At 32.1% G+C, this 21,495-nt stretch overlaps 1 protein-coding gene across 3 annotated transcripts in view; it reads left to right on the top strand.

Annotated features, from left to right (window-relative positions):
• The window catches only part of LOC140450169 (myogenesis-regulating glycosidase), a 194,935-nt gene that overhangs the window by 14,121 nt on the left and 159,319 nt on the right, over nt 1-21,495 (top strand). Inside the window, exon 1 of one of the 3 annotated variants that reach the window (XM_072543621.1) lies at nt 161-285. The exons of the other annotated variants lie outside the window; for them this stretch is intronic. The gene's annotated coding sequence lies outside the window, so the exon portion shown is untranslated. Of the gene's footprint in view, nt 1-160; nt 286-21,495 lie in introns of those variants that run through there. 3 annotated transcript variants of the gene reach the window in all.

Below are 21,495 nucleotides of genomic sequence, written 5' to 3'. Positions count from 1 at the left end.
TAACCTGCTTACCTTTCTGCTCTTCTTTATAATCTTAGCGTTAGAAATCGATCAGTTAAAAATATTTTTAAAAAAATTTTATAAACAAGTTATTTGTAAAACGACTATTGATAGTGATAACCAAATTTTTGGTGTAGTCTACTACCGATTTAACACTTTACTATTGTTTTAAAATTCGCAGGTACATTGCCTGTAATAAACAAAGAATGTTTAAGAAAGCCAACTGTTTTGTTGAATAAAAAATAAATATTGAAATATAATACACATACTTAGATTTCACTTGAGGTATGTATTCATTATATTTAATAAACTTAAGACTGTTTAGATTAAATCATAAGCGGTAAAATAAAGAATAATTGAAATAAGTTGCTCTGATGATTAATTAGTTATAATTTAATAATTACGTGAGTATATTGAGTGATAAAGGTTTATAAAAATTATCATTGGTGATATTCTTAATATTTAAAAAAATGTAATTTGGTAAGTATATAGCTTAACTCATTAACTCATAACAAACACGTTGATATATTAATTGATTGTCTTTATAGGTTTTTCAACCAATCTTAAAAACTTCTCAGCTGTACACTTCGTCCAATGTCCTATGTAATTTATAATTTTTTGTAGGTCATTTGGTTAATGTGTTGTTAATCTATATTTTTCGTGTTAGTCGATTTTTTTGTTATTTTTTATACTATATAATACTCATAAATTATAATTATATCATATTGTCTACAGGGTGATGTTAATAACACTAAGTACTATGGTAAAAAACTATAAATCCGTGTAGCTATCACTTTATTGCCTATGAGACTAGAACGTTTAACATATTCTCCCATCAGTGGAGAATTGTCTAATTCAGTATTACAAAATAATACATTATCTTAGGCATCCCTAATTATATTTACGGAGTTTTACGTTAGTTGAATGAAAATTTTGAGACCACAAAAAAAGATGCAAAAGAGCTTGTTGTCTTTTCTCATGAGATGAATAAAATTTATCACTCGCATTGATCGGTCACTTTGAAATTTCCATCGTTAGAGCCTAATCTTTAAAATCTATATTAAATTTCGATTTGTAGTTTTGGCAACAAATACGAGACGTCTAAAATATGTCTAAAAACGCTGAATGACTTTCATATAACTAACCATCGAAAATATTTACGACTCCTTCTTGATTACACAAGTACGTTTTTTAAAACTAGACGTTAACTAGACGGTAACTAAACGTTAGCTACAAATTCCACCTAATGCTATTTTCGTGGAAACATTTCCCGTGACGTAATATCGTTTGTAATGTGCAAGTTTCACATTCTGCGTTTTTTAGTCACATTTCAAATACCTCAAATTTGTTTCCACAACTCAAAATCGAAATTTTATGTTATGGGTTTTGAAGATTAGGCTCTAACAATGAAAATTTCACAGCGACCTATTAATTGAAGTGATACATTTTATTGATCTCAGGAGAATTGTAAAAATAGCAAAAATCACGCAACTTTTATTTATTAAACAGCTTTTGTTGCAGTTTCGCAACTTTGTAAAAATATTGATTAATTATAAATAAAGATTATTTCTACATTGTACCGACAACCCGATCTAATTGTAAGTAGTACGAACAGCCTGAAAGCGGAGGAAAATGTGAAGGAATTGTGAACAAAATGTAGAAATTTAGTAACTGAGAAGGCATTGGAAATATTGGGGAAAACCAAAACAGTGAGACAAAACGAATGGTTTGATGAGTAATTACAAGGAGCAAGAGATAACAAAAATAGAGCATACTTAAAGACAAATGAAGCTATATGCACAAGAAGAGCAAAGTGATACGGCCTTAATATTGAACCGGTGGATTAAATTTTTCGACGCAAAATTTAATTGCCGTCATATCCAAAAAGCCGGTAACACCATAGCAGATCGAAATGATTGGAATCAATTTAACCTAAACGAAAGACCACCTACCACTGAAGAGGTTGCCCAAGCCATTAAAAAGTTTAAAAATAATAAAGCATCCCGAACTGATCAAATTTGTAGTGAGCTCTACAAGAATGGTGGCGACGCCCTGCTACAAGCACTGTATAAACTTTTACTTCTTGTCTGGCTAAATGAAAGCATGCCCTGTGAATGGTCTCAGGGCGTGATATGCTTGTTTCTTTAAAAAATGCGATCAGCTCCAGTGTGACAACTACAGAGGTATAACCCTGTTAACAACTGCTTACAAAATACTAGCACATATTCTCTACGAAAGGCTACAAGTTTACACAGTTGCCATAGTTGGAAAATACCAGGCAGGATTTACTCCAAAAAAATCAACAATTGACCAGATTCATTCAATAAGACAGATCCTCGAGAAAACATTAGAATTTAACATTGAAACCCATCACCTATTAGTCAATTTTAAGGCCGCATACGACAGTGTCAAGAAAACGGTACCAAACTAAGTAAAACTTAGTTTATGACATAAACTAAGTTTTACCATCCTGACCCAAATTTTTAGAATGTATTGTCCATTATTATATTTTATATTTGTGTTATTAATATTGACTGTCAAAGTTTATTTTAAATAATCTCAACGACTATGTCTTGAAAAAGGAATAAAACGATTCCGAAAGCTCGACAAAAAGTCAAAAGAGTGTTTCTCTAACATCTAACATCTCGGCCAACCTTCTGACTGCAGCCCTAATAAACTGGTGGTTTTGTATATATATATATATATATATATATATATATATATATATATATATATATATATAGAAATGTTTCTTCAACGTCGATATTCCCAAAAAAAAAATCTTTATTTCGAAAATAAGTTACAATTTTTGAGAAATTCTACAAACTACTACATTTAATGATTTAAACTTGACTATTGAAACATAATAATTACAATAATAATAAAAATATTGATTTCTTCCTATTTATAACGTCGGATATCGGAATCTGCTGATTCTTAATAGTAAGGGAGCTTATGGCTACATTTCTCCTCCCTCCATTGGTTGGGACTTCGTCCTCGAAGTTTTGGTTACTTCGGCTATCAGCTCGTCTAGTATCTGGATCTGGGCAGGATGCAATTTTTCTCCAAATAGGATTTTGGAAATTCGTTTTCTTTTCCTAATTAGGAAGATTATTAGGAAAGCTAAAATAGTTAAAAATATTATAACAGAAGTGGTGCTCAGTCCTATGGATAATCGGGGTAGTACTTCTATGGTATCTATTGGTTGAATTTGGCCATGTGTCTCTGGGATTGTTAATTTTTCAATTTTCATCTCATGGTTTGGTATTAATTTTATTGGAACAATTTTTGGAATGGAAATATCTTGAGACGTCTTTTTATTAAATTGGATACCTTCAATCATTATTGGTACATCTGTCGTCAAGAGGCTGGTTGAATTAATTTCTATCTGCTGGATTCTCATTGGGTGAACTATTCCTAGCAATATGACTTTGCTGGTTTCTTGGAAAAAGTTCTCTGTGATTAACGTTTTTGTGCAATTATCTACATTGGGTATGTTACATTTGGATTGTACATAGTTGGAACAAACTATGTTATCGCCTTGTCCTATACAAGTGTTGAACCATTTATTATTTGTATAGTAGCTTGCAGGTGGCAGAATCATAACATGATCTTTGTTTGGAATGGGATAGATTTTATAGGTAGTATAAGGAATTTCATGGAGTATAGGGATTTTAATTATTATGAGCATTGTATTTGAAGTTACACAAACTAACGTTTTTGTTGATTCTATAAGTTCATAAGGGTGTTCATTACTATTGGGAATTGAATTTCTGGGATAAATTTTGAGAAGGTTCTCTTTAAGGTCTATTATTTCCTTTAAAGTGAATAATTCTATATTAGAGATATTAAGTTCAGATAAAGTAATGGTTCTTATAAGTTTCATTAGAAATTCGTTTATATTTTGGAGATTTATTATCTCGTTGTGTAGAATGATATAGCTGTCAAAATCAGCTGATAATTTGTTGAGTGCAGATATGAGAATTGAATTATCAGAATTTAGTTTTTCTAAAAGTTTATCGAATCTCGTGTTAAAAGAGTTTCCATAAGATATTTGGTTATTAAATTTTTTTATGATTTCGTTTTGTTTATTTTCTAAAGAGATTATGTGTGATTTTAACAAGTCTAAGTCAGAGTCGTCTGGATTTCCAGTCACGTATTTGATGGCTGTACCTAGAAAATTAAAAAGTCCGCGTTTCTGTTTTCGCGTAATCTTGTGTAGATCGTCTTTTGTTTGTTCTTGTATGTGGGTGTATTGGGAGTACAGTAGCGAGAGAGGTGCATTTTTGAAGTGATCTTTGAAATAGCTTGTCGGACTAGCGTCAATACTGTCGGATAATTTGTCTAGTGGAATGTGAAGAAAATGTCTGTGATAGTGGGAGATTTCTCTTGATTTGCCTATCTCTTCAGCATAGTAACCATTATTCGGAATCTCCTGAATATTGAGTGGATGGACCAGGGCGAGGATTGTCCTGTGAAAAATTTGGGTCTTGAGTAGGTTTATCTACATGTTTTCGTATTCGTTTTACATATTTAAGGTGAGTGCTTGTTAAATTTTGTTTATCTGTTTTACCGATTATTTTTGTTTTGTCTTGCGTTTCTGGATGAATAGTGGAGAAAGGGGCTTGTAATTTGGACTTATGTTTTTTCTTAGAAACATATAGGGATTTTGTAAGGTCTATTTCCGGAATATCTTCGGCATTTTCGTTTTGTCTATCTAAAAGTTGTTGTCTCTTTTGTTTTTGTTTATTATATAGTTCTGCAATAAAGGGTTGGAGTTCTTCTTTATGTCTTTGATTATATGTTTCGTATATCGGAAGATCAAAGTCGAAATGTATTTCTTCTGCATAGGGTCCGTACAGAATTGAGAACGGGGAATAATCTGTGGAACTGTGGATTGATTGGTTGTAAATAAGAATGGCGTGTGTTAGAATGTCATCTAACGAATCATTTGGATTTTGGGCTTGTAAGGTCCTAAGTTTTTCAATAAGAGTTGAATGAAAGCGCTCTACAGGAGAGTTTGAGGAAGAATTGTTTACTGTTGTAAAATGTATTTCGATTTTGTGGATATTTAGGAATTCTTTAATGACTGCGGAATTAAATTCGGTGCCGCTGTCGCATACAATCTTTTTTGGGTAATTGTGGTGCGAAAAGTAGTGTCTTAATTTATTTAGTATGGAAATGGAAGTTTTGTCGGTGAGCTTATAGCATTGACCGTATTTGGAAAAAGAATCTATTATTGTGAGATACAGGTTTTTATTGCAGTGGAATAGATCGATATGTAATATATCAAAAGGTTTTTGACCTAACAACGGTCCTAATTGAGGAAGTTTATAAGGACGTCGCTCGTATTTATTTTTTAGGCAAATTTCGCATTTATTGATAAAATTAGAAATAGTTGTCTGCATTGAGGGCCAATAAAATTTTTGTTTTAAATGTTTGTAGGTTTCAATTATTCCGTTGTGGTTTTCTACGTGATATTTCTTTATGCATTCTATTTGTTGGTTTTCTTCTTCTATGTCCTGAAGTAGTATATTGCAAAATATTGCTTTGACTGTGGAATTTATTTTTTCTTTAAAATAGTTACAGATAAAAGGTCTAAATTCGTGAGGGATTGTTATTGCAAATTTTTGATTTGGTCTAAGGATATTTTGGAAGGTATTTCCTATTTCTGTTTTCCAATTATTTGTCAAAGTGACAGTGTAACGGTGTTTGTTAAAAATTCTTTTGTATTTAATTTCAAAATTATTTGACTCTGGTTTAAAAATAATTTGGTTTGAGAATAAATTAATTGGTTCAGGTGAAATCTCTATTCCAGTGATAGGGTTCTCAACTGATGTATGTTGTGTGTTAGTACTGTTTTGTAAGTTATCAAAATCGGCAAGGAAATCGTCTATGTCGAAATTGTCGGGTGGTTCAGCACATTCTGAATTCGGGGGTTCAGCACATTCTGAACTCGAGCTTAGGGCATTTATTTGGACTCGGCTAAGAGCATCAGCAACTTGATTCTCTTTGCCTTTTTTATATTTAACTTCAAAATCATATTCTTCTAGTTTAAGTCTCCATCGGGCTAATCTAGAAGTGGGGTCTTTAATTTTGTAGATCCATACGAGAGGATTGTGATCTGTTTCTACAGTGAATTTTTGGTTGTATAAATACATACGGAAGTGTTTACAAGAATCTAGTATGGCTAAAAGTTCTTTTTCAATAGTGGAGTAGTTTCGTTCTGCGGAATTTAGAGTTCGAGAATAGTAGGCAATAGGGTGATTATTTTGAGATAATACTGATCCTATAGCTATATTAGAGGCGTCTGTAGTCAGTACAAAAGGCTTTTCGAAGTCTGGATATTGTAAGACTGGAGAATTAGTTAACAATTGTTTGCATTTTGCAAAACATTCTAAATAATTTGGATTTGTGGGGTCGATAGTTGCTCCTTTTCGAGTACATCTCGAAAATGGGGACGTTATTTTTGCAAAGTTGGGTATGAATCTTCGGTAGTAACCGATTAAACCAAGAAATGATTTAATTTCTTTTACTGTTTTTGGTAGAGGATATTTTTGTATAGCTTCGATTTTTGCTGGGTTAGGTTTGATTCCTTCGGTTGTCACTACGTGACCTAAGAAAGAAACTTCTTTCGTGAGAAACTCAGATTTGTCTAACTGAATTTTTAAATTATTTTTTCTGAAAGTGTCAAAAATAGTTGCAATATGAACTAAGTGTTCTTGCAGTGACTTGGAAAAAATAATGACATCGTCCATGTAGACGAAGCAAAACTTATGAATAAAGGGCCTAAGAATATTGTCCATTAACCTTTCGAATGTTGCTGGGCTATTCTTTAAACCAAAGGGCATACGTAAAAATTCAAAGTGACCATGCGGAACTGAAAAGGCTGTTTTCCGAATAGAATCCGGATGAACTTCAATCTGATGGTAACCTTGAGCTAAATCTAATGTTGTGAAATAACTGGCTTTTCCTAAGTTATCCAGTATCTCATCTATCTGAGGAAGTGGGTAGCGATCACTTTCAGTATGATCATTGAGCTTCCTATAATCAATTACTAATCTAAATTTTTTCTGACCTGAGGCATCAGCTTTTTTTGGTACTATCCAAACTGGAGCTGAGTACGGTGAAATTGACGGTCGAATTATCTTATTATCTAATAAATTATTTATTTGTTTTTTTATTTCTTCCTGCATTGCTTTGGGATGCCGAAATCCCTTTACATAAATTGGATTTTCATCCTTAGTTTTAATTTCGTGTCTAACAGCTGACGTGAAAGTTAAATTTTTATTTTCGTCGTAGAATACGTCTTTAAATTTTTTGCAAAGACTTATAATTTTATATTTTTCTTCGTTATTTAAATGCGAAGTACGGATTTTGTTTTCGTTAAAATGCGTCGTTGGAATTTTTGCTATATTATAATTACAAAAGTTCTCAACTTCAATTCTCTTATTAAATTTCATAGGCATAGGTAAGTCGAAAGTGTCTAGAAAGCCGTTTTTTGCAACGTGAATAGAATGGGGAATTTTGATACCTTGAAAGTGTGTTTCGCGCAATAAAACTTCGCCATTATGAACGCTTACTGGAATTTTTTGGTATAATGTTTCAAATGGAATGCTAACGTGAGGATTCTCAAAGGTTAAAGTATGAGTTGCGTAGCTAATTGTGGCGTGGAATCTTTTCAGATCGTAAGTTCCAAGGAGGAGGTCAAAGAATTGACTAAAGTCGGCAATTTTTACGTCGAATGTTTGTGGAATTCCATATTCTAGGAATAGTGGCGTCTTAATATTTAAGTCGTGCTTGGAAGTAATTTTCATTGACGTTAGCGAAAAGGGTTTTCGATAAATATGATTTTTATCAAATAGTTTGAGAGCTCGCGGATTTAAAATTGAATGGGAACCGCCGGTATCGATTAAAACGCGTAGATGTGTTTTGGGTGTAACGAAACAGGGTAACCCAGGGGAACTTTCGATATTATGTAGGTTTATACAGGGGGTGGATGATCGTCTAACGGGATGGCTTGAAAATCCTGATGATTTTCATCATGCAAATCGGGCTCTTGTTCGGATTCGTAATTTTCGAAATCGTTTTCGAAATATTGGGTATCATTTGAGTCTATGTGAAAATTGTGGCTTCTATTAGTTGTAATTGTCATGGGCTGATGGTTTCTGGTTGTGGTAGTTTGAACACCGCTCATTGGAGTAGCAAAATTTGGTTGGGGTCGAGGAGCTTTATATTTATTTAGTCTTTGTTGGTTGTTTTTCGGAACATTGTTTCGTTGGAAGGATTGATTTTGTTCGTGAGAACTGAAATTTTGTCTCTGAGGGAAATTATAGTTCTGTTGTGGAGTGAAGTTAAAATTGGGCTCTGTGTTGTGAGTTGAAGGTCTCACATAATTTGAATGCGTGGGTTGGAAGTTTGTGGATCTTTGATTATTCGAAGATTGATAGGGTTTATTTTTGAGTGGGGCCTTTTTGTTTTGTTGGCTCTTAAGGAAGTTCATGTATTGTTGTTGATTTTTGTGGTTATCGTAGGCAATACACTTTTGAAGGGCTTCTTCTAGGGAATTTAATTCAAAATGCGATAAGTATTCGCAATAAGGCTCGTTGATTCCGGTACAGAAAGTTTTGAGGGCAATGTTTTTGAAATATGGAGTTTTAAATGTTACTGTCGCGGGATTATCGTTTAGGGTGATGTGTTGGAGTAAGTCGTTCAGATTTGTAGTTATTCTCTGATGATAATTGTCGTAGGATTCACTATGTTTTTGGACGGTAGTGGATAGTTGTGTTACTAATATGTCTTCGGAACGTCTGTCTCCGTATTTAGTTAATAATGCTGGACGAATTTCTGTCCAATTGGTTTTATTAGAATAGTTTAAGAAATTTCTAGGTTCTCCTTTAATTCGAGATACGATATGGGAATTTAAGATAAATTCTTGGGACGGATTTAAATCTTGGGTGCCTAAGAAAACTATTAAATTATCTACTGCTTTAATAAAGGTGGAGAGGTTGTCTCCAGAAGAGAATTCGGGCAGAGTTGAGCAAAGGCTAGCAATATCGCTATTGGTCATCGGCATTTTGGAACGTAATTTAGATGCAGGCTTAGATTTAGAGGTTTGTAGATTTCTTTTTATTTTTAGATTTAAATTGTCGAATAGTAAACTTAAATTTTCGATACTATTTTGGGAAATATCATTCAATGTACTCATAAAATATATGCAAAAAATATAAATGCAAATATATATAAAAATTCGTTGAAGTAAAATGTTATAAATAATATAAATTCAATAAACAATAAGTAATAAATTCAATGTAAATGTTTAAGAATTCAATTAAAATAATAAATGCTCATAAACAATGGTAAAGAAAGGAAAAACTTACGCAAGGATGATCGTGTTTGATTTCCAATACATTTTTCTCTTTTACCAGGTTCTTCAGGATTTCATTAAACTAATGTAGACCAGGAAACGACTATGTTTCTGTATGAAATATCCTGTGGTTCGCAGCGCCAGAAATGTTTCTTCAACGTCGATATTCCCAAAAAAAAATCTTTATTTCGAAAATAAGTTACAATTTTTGAGAAATTCTACAAACTACTACATTTAATGATTTAAACTTGACTATTGAAACATAATAATTACAATAATAATAAAAATATTGATTTCTTCCTATTTATAACGTCGGATATCGGAATCTGCTGATTCTTAATAGTAAGGGAGCTTATGGCTACATTTCTATATATATATATATATATATATATATATATATATATATATATATATATATATATATATATATTTATATGTATATATACATATAATTTTATATATATATATATATATATATATATATATATATATATATATATATATAGTGAAAAAGCGATAAACGCTTGTAATCAACGCTGATCAAATAGAATACAAAACTCAAATATTTGGGTGTGCAGCGGAGATAGGACAAAGGAGTACTCTTTTTAGTCTACCAAGCCAAATAAAGATTTGCGAAAGCTATTATATATATATATATATATATATATATATATATATATATATATATATATATATATATATCTTAGAGCTAAGATTAATATTATTATAAAAATTAATATTAAACTCACCAGTCTTCCGGGTTGAACCGCGTCGATATCCATTTTGCCGAGCTTTCGACATCCTCTCTGATGTCTTCTTCAGGGCTTCCGAGGTCTCAGTCTCCCGAGCCCCCAGACACTACTACACTCACTAGTCACTTCTAGTTCACTCACTAGTTCGCTACTGTAGCGAACTAGTGAGTGAACTAGAAGTGACTAGTGAGTGTAGTAGTGTCTGGGGGCTCGGGAGACTGAGACCTCGGAAGCCCTGAAGAAGACATCAGAGAGGATGTCGAAAGCTCGGCAAAATGGATATCGACGCGGTTCAACCCGGAAGACTGGTGAGTTTAATATTAATTTTTATAATAATATTAATCTTAGCTCTAAGTTTAATTGTACTAACCGCGGAAATCTTTCCGAACATTATATATATATATATATATATATATATATATATATATATATATATATATATATATATATATATAATTATACATTGTTGAAAGATAATTTTTCTTCTCTCCATATTTCTTATAGTATCTGTTTTGTAAAATTTTTTCCTTTTTGCTTGAATAGTTCAGCCGGTTTTTTATCTATTGATGATTCTGCTTATGGTCATCCAGTGATTTGTTATTGGAGATTATTTTCTTTTCTATTCTTGTCGTAACCTTTCATCAACTTTTCTTTCAAATGTTCCTTCTATTTCCAAGACTTTTGGCTTATCTAAGTTTAGTTTTTTTGTGTCTAATATTTTTCCTTTGCCTCTCGGCTTATTTTACTTGTAGTACTAGTAAGTTTACTCGTTTACTAGAAGTACGTATTTGATTAAGTGTGTTTCCATCAGGTGATATTCAAGTGCCCCTATGAGCTTATAAATATACCGATGTAGAACGCATGTCAAACTAATAACCATATTCGTTCCAGCTGCCAAGTCTATTAGAAACTGACCGTTCTAGTTTGTCTCTCTCCCTATGTTCTCTATATTCTCCCATTACCGCTATGTATCCTTTCTCTTTTAGATTTTGACGTTTGTGTCGCCTATCACTATTTTAATGTTGATAAAACGCTACCTTATTTTTTCTTCTTGATCATTTCTGGGGCAATGTACAGTTATGATGGTCGTATTAAAGAAACTTGTTTATATTGTAAACTTAAAGCTTTATTCATTGATGGTTTGAAAGTCTGTTATCAGGTGCTTTATTTTATTCTTCATTATAAAGGCTACTCTGAATTCCTTATTAGCTTTATTTTTACCACTATACAGAATACAGAACAGAAACACTATACATAACATTTTGATTCCTGTAATGTAGTAATTCCGATGTTATATTTTTTTAATTCGTTTAAAATAATCGTTTCTGTGCTCTATAAATATCTAAATTATTGAACACTTGACAAATTGAGAAAAAGGCACTATTTAAACTTAAAAATAACAAAACTTAAATAAACAGTTAAGGTTTGATTTCGTTACAGCGTGTCACATAGACGCTGTGTTACATATTTCTATAAATCGAAAATCGAATTCAGGACTCTGCCTAAATCTGTGTTTTCTAAACGTTGCAAAACAAGCAGACGATAAATGCAGTTACATGAGGATTTATAATTTTTATCCACGTCATGCCAATTGGTCTAGACAGAAATCCCTTCGTGAAAACGATTTCCCAATACTCCATACTAGAGCAAAATAATAAAAATAAAATAGACAGTTAAGATTTGATTCTTCGGAAAACTCAGAGCAGAAAATAGAAATATTCTATGAACAATTGAAAGAATCCCTAAAACATACCAAAAAACAAGAAGTGAATATCCTGCTAGAAGATTTTAACGCCAAAGTAGGCAAAGGAGATATTGTCGATACTGTGGGACACTTTGGTCTAGGAACGCGAAATGATAGAGGAGACCGCCTTGTTCACTTCTGCAAGGAAACGGATAGTGCAATAATGAACACCTTTTTCCAATTACCATCTCGAAGACTCTACACCTGGAAATCTCCAGCTGACTGTCCAAAAAAAAATGATTAGAAACCAGATTGACTACATCATCGATTTCAGAATTCCGTAAAATCCGCAAAAACATATCCGGGAGCAGATGTTCCATCAGACCATAATCTTTTACTAGGACGTTTCAAACTCCACATGAAAAAAGTCCATAAAAGAAAAGCACAAAAACGTCCGGACATCGAGAAGTTGAAAGATAAAACCACAAGACAAGAAGTCAAAGAGGAGATCAACAATAAAATAAACACCATGGTAACCTTAGATATTAATCAAGAAAACATAAGTGTGGATGATATGTGGAATAAAATAAAAAATATCTGTAATGCAGTGGTAGATAATAAACTTAAACCAGAAAACAATATAAAGAAACAGCCGTGGATGAGACAAGAAATATTAGAGCTAATGGAAGAACGAAGAAAACACAGAAGTAAGAATGGGGAAAGATACAAAGAAATAAACAAAATCATTAAGAAAAAGATTAAAGAAGCAAAAGAATCATGGCTACAAGATAAATGCATAGAAATAGAATCTAGAACAGAAGCATGACACTTTTAACCTACATAAAAAGATCAAAAACTTAACGGGAGGAAACGGATCACTAAGTCATAACTTAATACTAGACGAGCACAACAATCTGCTCTACGAAAATGAGAGAATACTTGAGAGATGGAGGCAATACATGGAAGAATTGTGACAGATACGGCATGAAATTGAACTGGAAGAAGACCAAAATTTTTGCAGTAAGTAAAAACGACGTAATACAGTACCAATTCACAGCTAATAATGAACCCTTGAAAATAATCGACAAAATTACATGGTTTGGATGCAGCCTAAATGAGAAATGGGACCACTAACAGGAAATAAGATGTCGTATAGAAAAGGCGAGAGCTGTCTTCAATCGCCTCAGGAATAATTTATGTAATATGCACCTGAACATTGATATAAGAACACGAGTCTTGAGATGCTATGTATTTTTTACCCTTTTATATGACACGGTGACCCAACGTATGAATAAAGATCTGGAAATTATGCGTATAGTGAAAATCAGAGAGATGGCATACTTAGGGTATGTGATGCGCAATGAGAAGTATTAACTAATTCAACTAATTTTACAAGGCAAGATAGAAGGCAAAACATCTCTAGGGCGCAGAAAGACATCGTGGTTGAAGAACATCAGACAGTGGGCAGGAATGACTATCACACATCTATTTAGAGCAGCTGTCAACAAAGTTGTATGGACCAAAATTATTGCCAACATCCACAGAGGATAGGCACCAAAAGAAGAAGGTTTGTTTTCGTTACAGCGTACCACTATTCGCTGATAAACATATTTTTGCCTCTTAGCTTCACCAGAGCGAATTAATGGTAAGCTCTAACGAAACACAAGCCATTCCGAATAAAAAAAAAACTCAAAAAGAACATTTTATTATTTAAAACATTTGAAATTGATAATACTCCAAATATTCCAACGTCTACTTGTTTTAAGCACCATACATCAAAATAACAAAAAAAAACTGTGTGCACGAACAATAGATGCTAGATTGATCTCTCAATCAGCGTATCATTTTTTGAAATCAATCCAAGACAACTTTCATAAAAGAATTTCCTTTGGGTACACTAAATAGTTAAGAAACAAACTTAACTGCCTTGAGTAATAGCTAATCTGGCCCAAATTATTGTACTTATGTAATATTCTAGGGCTTAATCGAAGATAGTTAATTATTCCAAAGCTACTTAAAACGGTGACTTCCCTGGTGGAAGACATCCTAAGAACATCGTGAGTCTGCTGAGTCAGGTCAAATTCTAATTCCTTTGTTTTTTGGCCGTTCTTCTTATACCGTGATTCAGTAACTCGATTACAACAATCTTGTAAAAACCGCAGTAAAACTAAGTTTTAAGTGTGTTCTCGAATTACACTATCTAAATTGTATGTGGGATTATATACCAAGGTATTCAGGAAGACTAAGATGGGCAGGACATCTGGCAAGATCACAGCAGAACAACCCTCCTAGAAGAATCCTTATGTCACAACCTGTGGGAAGTAGAAAAAGGGGTAGACCAAAACTCAGATGGAGGGATGGTGTAGATGAGGATGGTAGACAAATAGGCGCAGCAAACTGGCAACAGTTGGCAATGGATAGAACTGACTGGCGTAATAGACTTGGGAAGGTCGAGGCTCTTTTATAGGGCTGTAGCACCAATGATGATGATGATTCAGAAGTTTCTAAATAAATTGAGTGCCTACACAGTGTCTATTTGATAACCGTTCTTTTATTTTTTTTTATGATATTTTTCATATTGTACTATTGTTTTGTTATTATTTTTATTACAAAAAAATTTTAGTAAACCTTAAGAGGAAGCGAAATTTTTATTTTGTCAATTTTTGAAATGTTTGAATTATAACGGTGATACCGTATAAGTCTTCGATATAGTTACATGAGTAATTCCTATTGGTTGGTTAGGATTAAATAGTTTTACTATTATAGTTTTAATTATAGAACTAGTAGGAATTTTATTGTAATGTTTTTTAAAGTTTAACAATTACACCCACACTTGCGCGTTTGCTATGGAGCAGTTTGATTTACATTAAAACTTAGACAAAAAACTATTACAATTTAACACCTAAGACCTTTATTTCACACTTATATAACAATGCAATTGGTAAGGTTTTATAAAAGATAAATAAATTAATTTGCAAAAATTTAGCATTTGTTTATTTAAAAAAATGTGATTTTTAAAATTGTTGATCTACAAAGCTCACAACTTTAATCTAAATCCAATACTTTGAAAATGTTGAGTTGTCATATTATATTATTTGTTTATTATGTACTCAACTCGGTATTTTTTATAAAAAAATTGCATCCCGTTTTTAGGCCTCTTTCAATACTTACTGTTACAATAGAATCGTTTAACCTCTGTTCAATAACTGTTTCTGAAAAAATACTTTCATTCACATCAATAAACCTTTCTTCTGAGAAGTTTATTTCATAACCACTAATTATAGACTCTGTTTCTACAGAAATTTTTTAATTTACAGGTACGCGTTTATATACAGATATATCCGTACAGAATAAGTAAGTTACCTTACTTACTCCTGGTTGAGGAATAAGTAAGGTCAGAATGGTCATGATCGATATGTTAAGAATCTCGTCACAAATAATAGCAACAGATCAATTTTACATAATTCTGGTAGAGAAAATGTTCTTGAAGCACCAATTTATTCTTCTACTGTTGTCTTTATTTCCTTTTATAAGTTTCTACAAATGCATGTTGTCTTGTGAGGACATCATAGAATCTGTCATTATATATATATATATATATATATATATATATATATATAATAATATAATTGAAGCGGGTATTTTAGTGTTTAGTACTAGTCCGTGACCATAGGCCCATTTTCACACACGATTAAAAAAAAAACAAATTATCTTACTACGCTTAAAACCCGATCTCGATCCGAGTTAGCACTTTTTAATTCACCGGGGCTTTGTTTATAAATAATAAGCAATTCAAAAAGAACCATTTAAAAGATTAAAAGTTCAGGTTTAGACAAAAAAAAAACAAAACGATTCCTTTCAAAATGAGTCATTCATGAATCAAAAGATAAGGGTTTAAAATCGAAGCGATTTTACAATTTTAAAAACTGAATTTATAAATTCAAATTTAGAAAGGTCGCAATATATCCGGTCCTAATCAACGAAAATTGATATTTTCTTCGAGTAATTTGTTTAAACAATTTAAAATAAATATTTATTTTGCAAAATTTTACTTTTCTCTTATTATTAAAAGTAGAAAAAAATGCCAAAGAAAATAGCTTCAGAGTTTATGAAATAGTAAAATTTAGAGTAATTGTAAAAATAATAAGCATAATTCAAGAAAAATTAACACGTATTATTTTGATTTATTTATTGTACCTATTAATTTTAACATAAAAAAAATTTTGTAAAATTTATTTTTAAAGGATATTATTTACGCCCATATTACCATATAAATATTTAGGTTACCTACAGTCGGTTCACAATTTGTTGATAGCTCACTACAAGTTTAACCCTAATTAGAAAACTGAAATACAGAGAGGATAGGTAATACGATATAATAGTAAAAACCAACCTAAAACTGACGGTTTAAGACGTTTTCGACTAACCCACCTTATATCTGAAGGAAGACAATACCTTATAATCCTATTACGGGGGTATTTTGAATGGTTAGAGATGAACGACCAGTGTCGTAGAGTATATGATTGAAACATTTATTTGAACTAAATAAATATATTTTTTTAAATTGTACTTATGTAAATTGTATTTTTTAATAAAACTTATTTATTTTATTCAAAAATAAAAAGTTTCTTGCCATTTGTAAAAGACACATTTATTTAATTAAGGAAAAAGGCGCCAAATGTCGCCTGGCAAAATTTCCAATGTGTTTTAAATGTATCCATTATTTTCGAATCCGGAGAAAACTAATAAATATTTTTGAAAAATTTAAACGCAGAATGAAAGATTACATTATTACTCAGGGCAGAAAGTCCCTGAAAACTTCTACAATGTTTATTTTAATATGTTATGTAACAGGGGTGAAAATAAAAGAGAAAATATAGTATAATTTTTAATTGAAAATATTGCATGAAAAAGAAACTTTTTATTTATTCTAAAAAATATTATTTCATTCTGCCTTTAAATTTTTCAAAAATGCTGTTTAGTTTTCTCAGGATTTGAAATAAAAATGGATACATTTAAAACACATTGAACATTTTGACAGGCGACATTTTGCGCCTTTCCCCTTTAATACCTTACGATTACAACTATATTACTTACCTTATATAATTACGATTAGAAAACTATTAAAATTCAAAATAAATAGGATCAACTTCGGAATCCCAGTCATCTTGACGGTTAATAATTAGCGGTTGTGTCTCTACGGTCGTATCAATTATGTTATCAAGATCTCACATTTTTTGTTCTTCTTCTATTACATGCCTTACTGCATCTTTCCAGTTTTGTTCTGTAATATGTTGTAAAGACTCGTATAACAATTCACGTACAGCTTGTATTTTATATAACGTATTTTTTCTAGCCACATAACTTTTCATTTGTGCCCAAATGAGTTCAATTGGATTTATTTCGCAGTGGTAGGGTGGAAGTCTAAGGACTGTAATGTTTCGCCTTTCCGCCATTTTGTCAACTACGTATTTCTTGAACTTAGATTTTTGTTGCCGGGCAATTTTTAGAAGTTCTGCTTTTACCATTCCATCTTCGTAAGGCAGATACTTATTCCGCAGCCAGTCAAGAATATCCTGTTTCTTCCACGCAGTCGTTGGAAGTCTTTCTACTAGTCGTGAATGATAAGGTGCATTATCTAATACTATAATTGAATTTGGTGGTATGTGTTCAATCATCTGCTCAAAATACTCTTCGAAAACATCACATCCTCGTGATAGTCTTTTGTGCTTTTGGACTGAAATTCCAACAAACCATGCTTAACAAATCCTTTTTCACTGCCAATGTGAGAAATTATTAATCTACTGCCTTTACCAGAAGGTGGGGAGGATACCAGTATACCAACCTTCCATAAAGGCTTGCCTGGAGCTTAATATATTTTTATCTGACCAAATTTTTTTTAGAGTATGACCTGAGTTTACCCACGTTTCATCCTGGTAGAAGATGGGCCTTTCTTCAGCCCGGAATTTTCGTATGGATCTTAGATAATTTCTTCTCCAACATATTATCTCCTCCCGGTCAATCAAAAGTGATTTTCGGTCTGATTTCTCCCACCGAAAATTTAATTCTTTTAAAACTTGCCACAATTTAGTTCGTCCGATATGAGGCAAATCCGGGTCGTCTCTAACTTCTTGTAAAATTTTGTTTAGGTTTGGTATTTCTTTTTTGAAAAAAAATCCATGAATTTTCCTTCGAATACCATTTTTGGCAAATTCATTAATTTCAATAGGCTTTTTCTCTCTCTTTAAGTGTTCGCTTGTGTTTGGGTTAGCTATACCGTGTTTTTTTCTTTCTGATAGGAACCTATATATAGTTGACTCTCCTACGCCAGTCATGTTGGCACAACTTTCGACTATGTTGCGAACAGTGTTTGTGGGATTCTGAGAAACCAGAGCATCGTGAACATTCAGGACAATAGTCTTCTCTCTTGGTGAATAGACAGACTTACTGACTGTACGCAACAGTACCGGTGTAAAACTTGATGTTGATGATGAAGCCATCACAAACAATCCAACAAAACGAGCACGAGCGAAAGATACGTATATGTTCGTAGGTATATGGAATAAAAAATCACTCACGCATTGCATATAATTCGCAAAAGAAATATTCGAGACGATAATTACTGTCGTAGACGCGGACACACCGACGAGCCGTAAATTACATGCGATCAAAAACGTACTAAACAAAAAAATTGTTTTCGTTCGTAATAACTTCACCCTTTTAAGTTAAGTTTCGAATATAAACTGAACAAACGAGGCACGTGGCCAAAGCATACCCATTATATTATTAAAATTCTGGGGAATTCGATCCTAATTATCTTGCAACGAATAGTACCTTCGGATATGAATTCCAGGTTTTCTAGTAAAGTGATTAAACGCGAAGATTAGTATTGAAATATCCAAAGAGATAAGGTATTCTTATTTACAAAATTGTTAATGGTTAAATTCTTATTTTTATTAATATAATATAATTACATAACATTAGCCGTGAAAGTTTTAATTGTTTTTTTGCTAAATATATTAGTATTAAAATATTATTAATATTATATATATATATATATATATATATATATATATATATAACAGTATTAAAAAATATTATATTATTATTTAATGAATAAACACCTCAAGAACGCCTATGGTTTACGACCGTTTTATGAGTTTGAGACACATTTCGTGCTCTCAACAATTTATGAATGGAGAATATCTTTTTCTAATATTTTTTACTAATAATAATAAGAGAAAAGTCAAATTTTGTAAAATAAATATTTATTTTAATTTTTTTTTAAACAAATTACTCGGATAAATAAAAAATATTCAACAAATTAACTAACTAAACTTTCATTATCTATGCAAAGAGGTACTTTAAATTATAAAAAATCATTTTTTGTTCTTTAGATCCGATTAGTCGGATATATTGCGACTTTTATTTTGAATTTATGAATTCAGTTTTTGAAATAGTAAAATCGAGAAATAAAAAAACTGCTAACCCGGGTTCTTAGAGTCATAGGACATTGAATTTTATTTTAAAATTCGTTATAAAATGCCGACGTTTTGAATTAACTTCCTAAATATGTTGATACGATAATGAGAATATTTATAATATTAAACTCATAGTACTTTTGTAAACCTATTTTATAATATGTTTTTTATTAACATCTAAGACTTTTTACAATTTGTTTCACAATAAAAACAATAAGTGAAATTGTTTGTCTTTACAATGTCAGAGAGATGTAAGATCCAGTAACCAAAACATAATAACACAAATATGAGCTTGTTTACCGTTGGGATGCGCACATACACATTTACGCGAACACGAATACTAAAAGGCAAAAGGGCGCTGTTGAAGGCGTAGCTTCCACTACTGTAGGCACTGTAAGAAGCGGTTTGGTATGTTCAAGGAATAATACTGCTTCAATATCTTCGCTTGTTGGTTGTGGAGAAGATTGTATGCCATGGTGTTATGATTCACGCGCAACCTGTTTTGATATTGTTCAGAAATTCCTTTGCCCTCTTCAGAGACTGTTAGTAGCGATTGTTCTTAGAGTTTTAGATTGAAATGTTTGTATTTTCATAACAGAAGACTTGCTAGCTGATCCCCAGAGCTGCGAATCCTATGAACAAACGAGTTTTAGTATAACTTTGTATATCAGCAGCTTGTTGTCGATCGATGGGTGTGAGTTTTTTCGCAGCATCCAGTAAAGTTTTCTCTATAAAAATCCTGGTTGTAGTCTTTTCGTCCATATATGTTTGGTCCTTGTTAATCGTTTGTCCAGGTGAATGCCTAGATATTTTACGTCATCTTTTTGGAGTAAAGGATGTCCATCGAGGTTAACTTGTCGACATATACATCTTCTTAGAGTAAATGTAATATGTGTGAACTTTCAGGGATTTACATTAATCCGCCAGAGTTTAAACCATTCATTAGTTTTGTTTAGATGTAGTTGCAGTATCTCTGATGGTATTACTGGATTACTATAAGAGGTTAGGAAAGTAGGATCATCTGCAAATGTTGCAAGCGTTAAATTATTGCTTGTTAGTAAGTCAGCCGTATATATCAGGTACAGGATCGGTCCGAGCACACTACACTGAGGTACACCAGATAGAATGGGTAGAGTTTTGTATAGGCTTCATTATGCCTTACTAGATATATCTTCTTTCTGTAAGGTATGATTTAAGTAGTTTGAAGTAAGTGTAAGGTAGGTTTTTCTTGAACATGTACAGAATTCCAGTATGTCACACCTTGTCAAAAGTTTAAAAGGCATCTAAAAGTGTATTGTAGCATGTTGGTTACCAAATCCGAATTAACGGTAAGTTATTAGACCCATTTTTTCCAATATTGGTTTGATTTTTTTCAACCGAAGTTTTTCAAAAGCCTTAGAAATTACTGGGAGTAAACTAATCAGTCGGTATGAGTTGACATCTTATGGATCTTTACGAGGTTTTTAAATGAGTATAATCTGTGCTACTTTCCATTGCAAAGGAAAGTAGTGCAGACTTAAATTAGCATTAAAGATCATTGTAATTATTATGTTGCAATTATGGGCTAGTTCCTGAAAGATCTTACCTGTAATGAGATCGTATTCCGTCGCCTCGTTGGGTTTTATCTCATTTTTTATCTGTTTTATTTCTTTAATGTTAAATTGGGAAATTGGTAGCTCCATTTGATATAGAGCGTGAAGAAAATAATGAAGTGGGTTTTCTTGTTCTACAGGCACTTCCCTGGTAAATGGACTAAATATTTTCGAAAGATGTTCTGCGAATATCTCGGATTTCTCTGTATCTGTTCTTGCAAATTTACCTTTGGCATTTTTTAAAGGAGGTATGGCGTCTTGTGGCCCTTTTAATTTTCTCGTCGCTTTCCATAAATTACAGTTTGTATCTTTGAACGGCGTCAGATTTTCTCGATAAGTTTGGATTCCCTTATTCTTTTCTTCTTTTAACAGTTTACTTCTTCTGGAAATTCTGTTTAGGTTTGCTTTGTCAATAGGTTCGTGTGTGTTTTACCACTTTCTCTTAGTTTTTTCTCTTTAATCAAGCTTTTTGCTATCAGTGAAAAATTTATGCTTTCCTCCCCTACTTCCATATTGTGTAGAGCGTTTTCAATTTGTATTTCTGTTTTGAGTGGCAAGTTCATTAATATTTGTTCTGTAAGTGCACTTCGAAATATGTTCCAGTTTGTTTGGTCATTGG

This window comes from Diabrotica undecimpunctata, chromosome 9 (assembly GCF_040954645.1).
Source record: "Diabrotica undecimpunctata isolate CICGRU chromosome 9, icDiaUnde3, whole genome shotgun sequence".
Lineage (NCBI taxonomy): Eukaryota > Metazoa > Arthropoda > Insecta > Coleoptera > Chrysomelidae > Diabrotica > Diabrotica undecimpunctata.
This window is presented reverse-complemented; position numbering and strand designations above follow the sequence as displayed.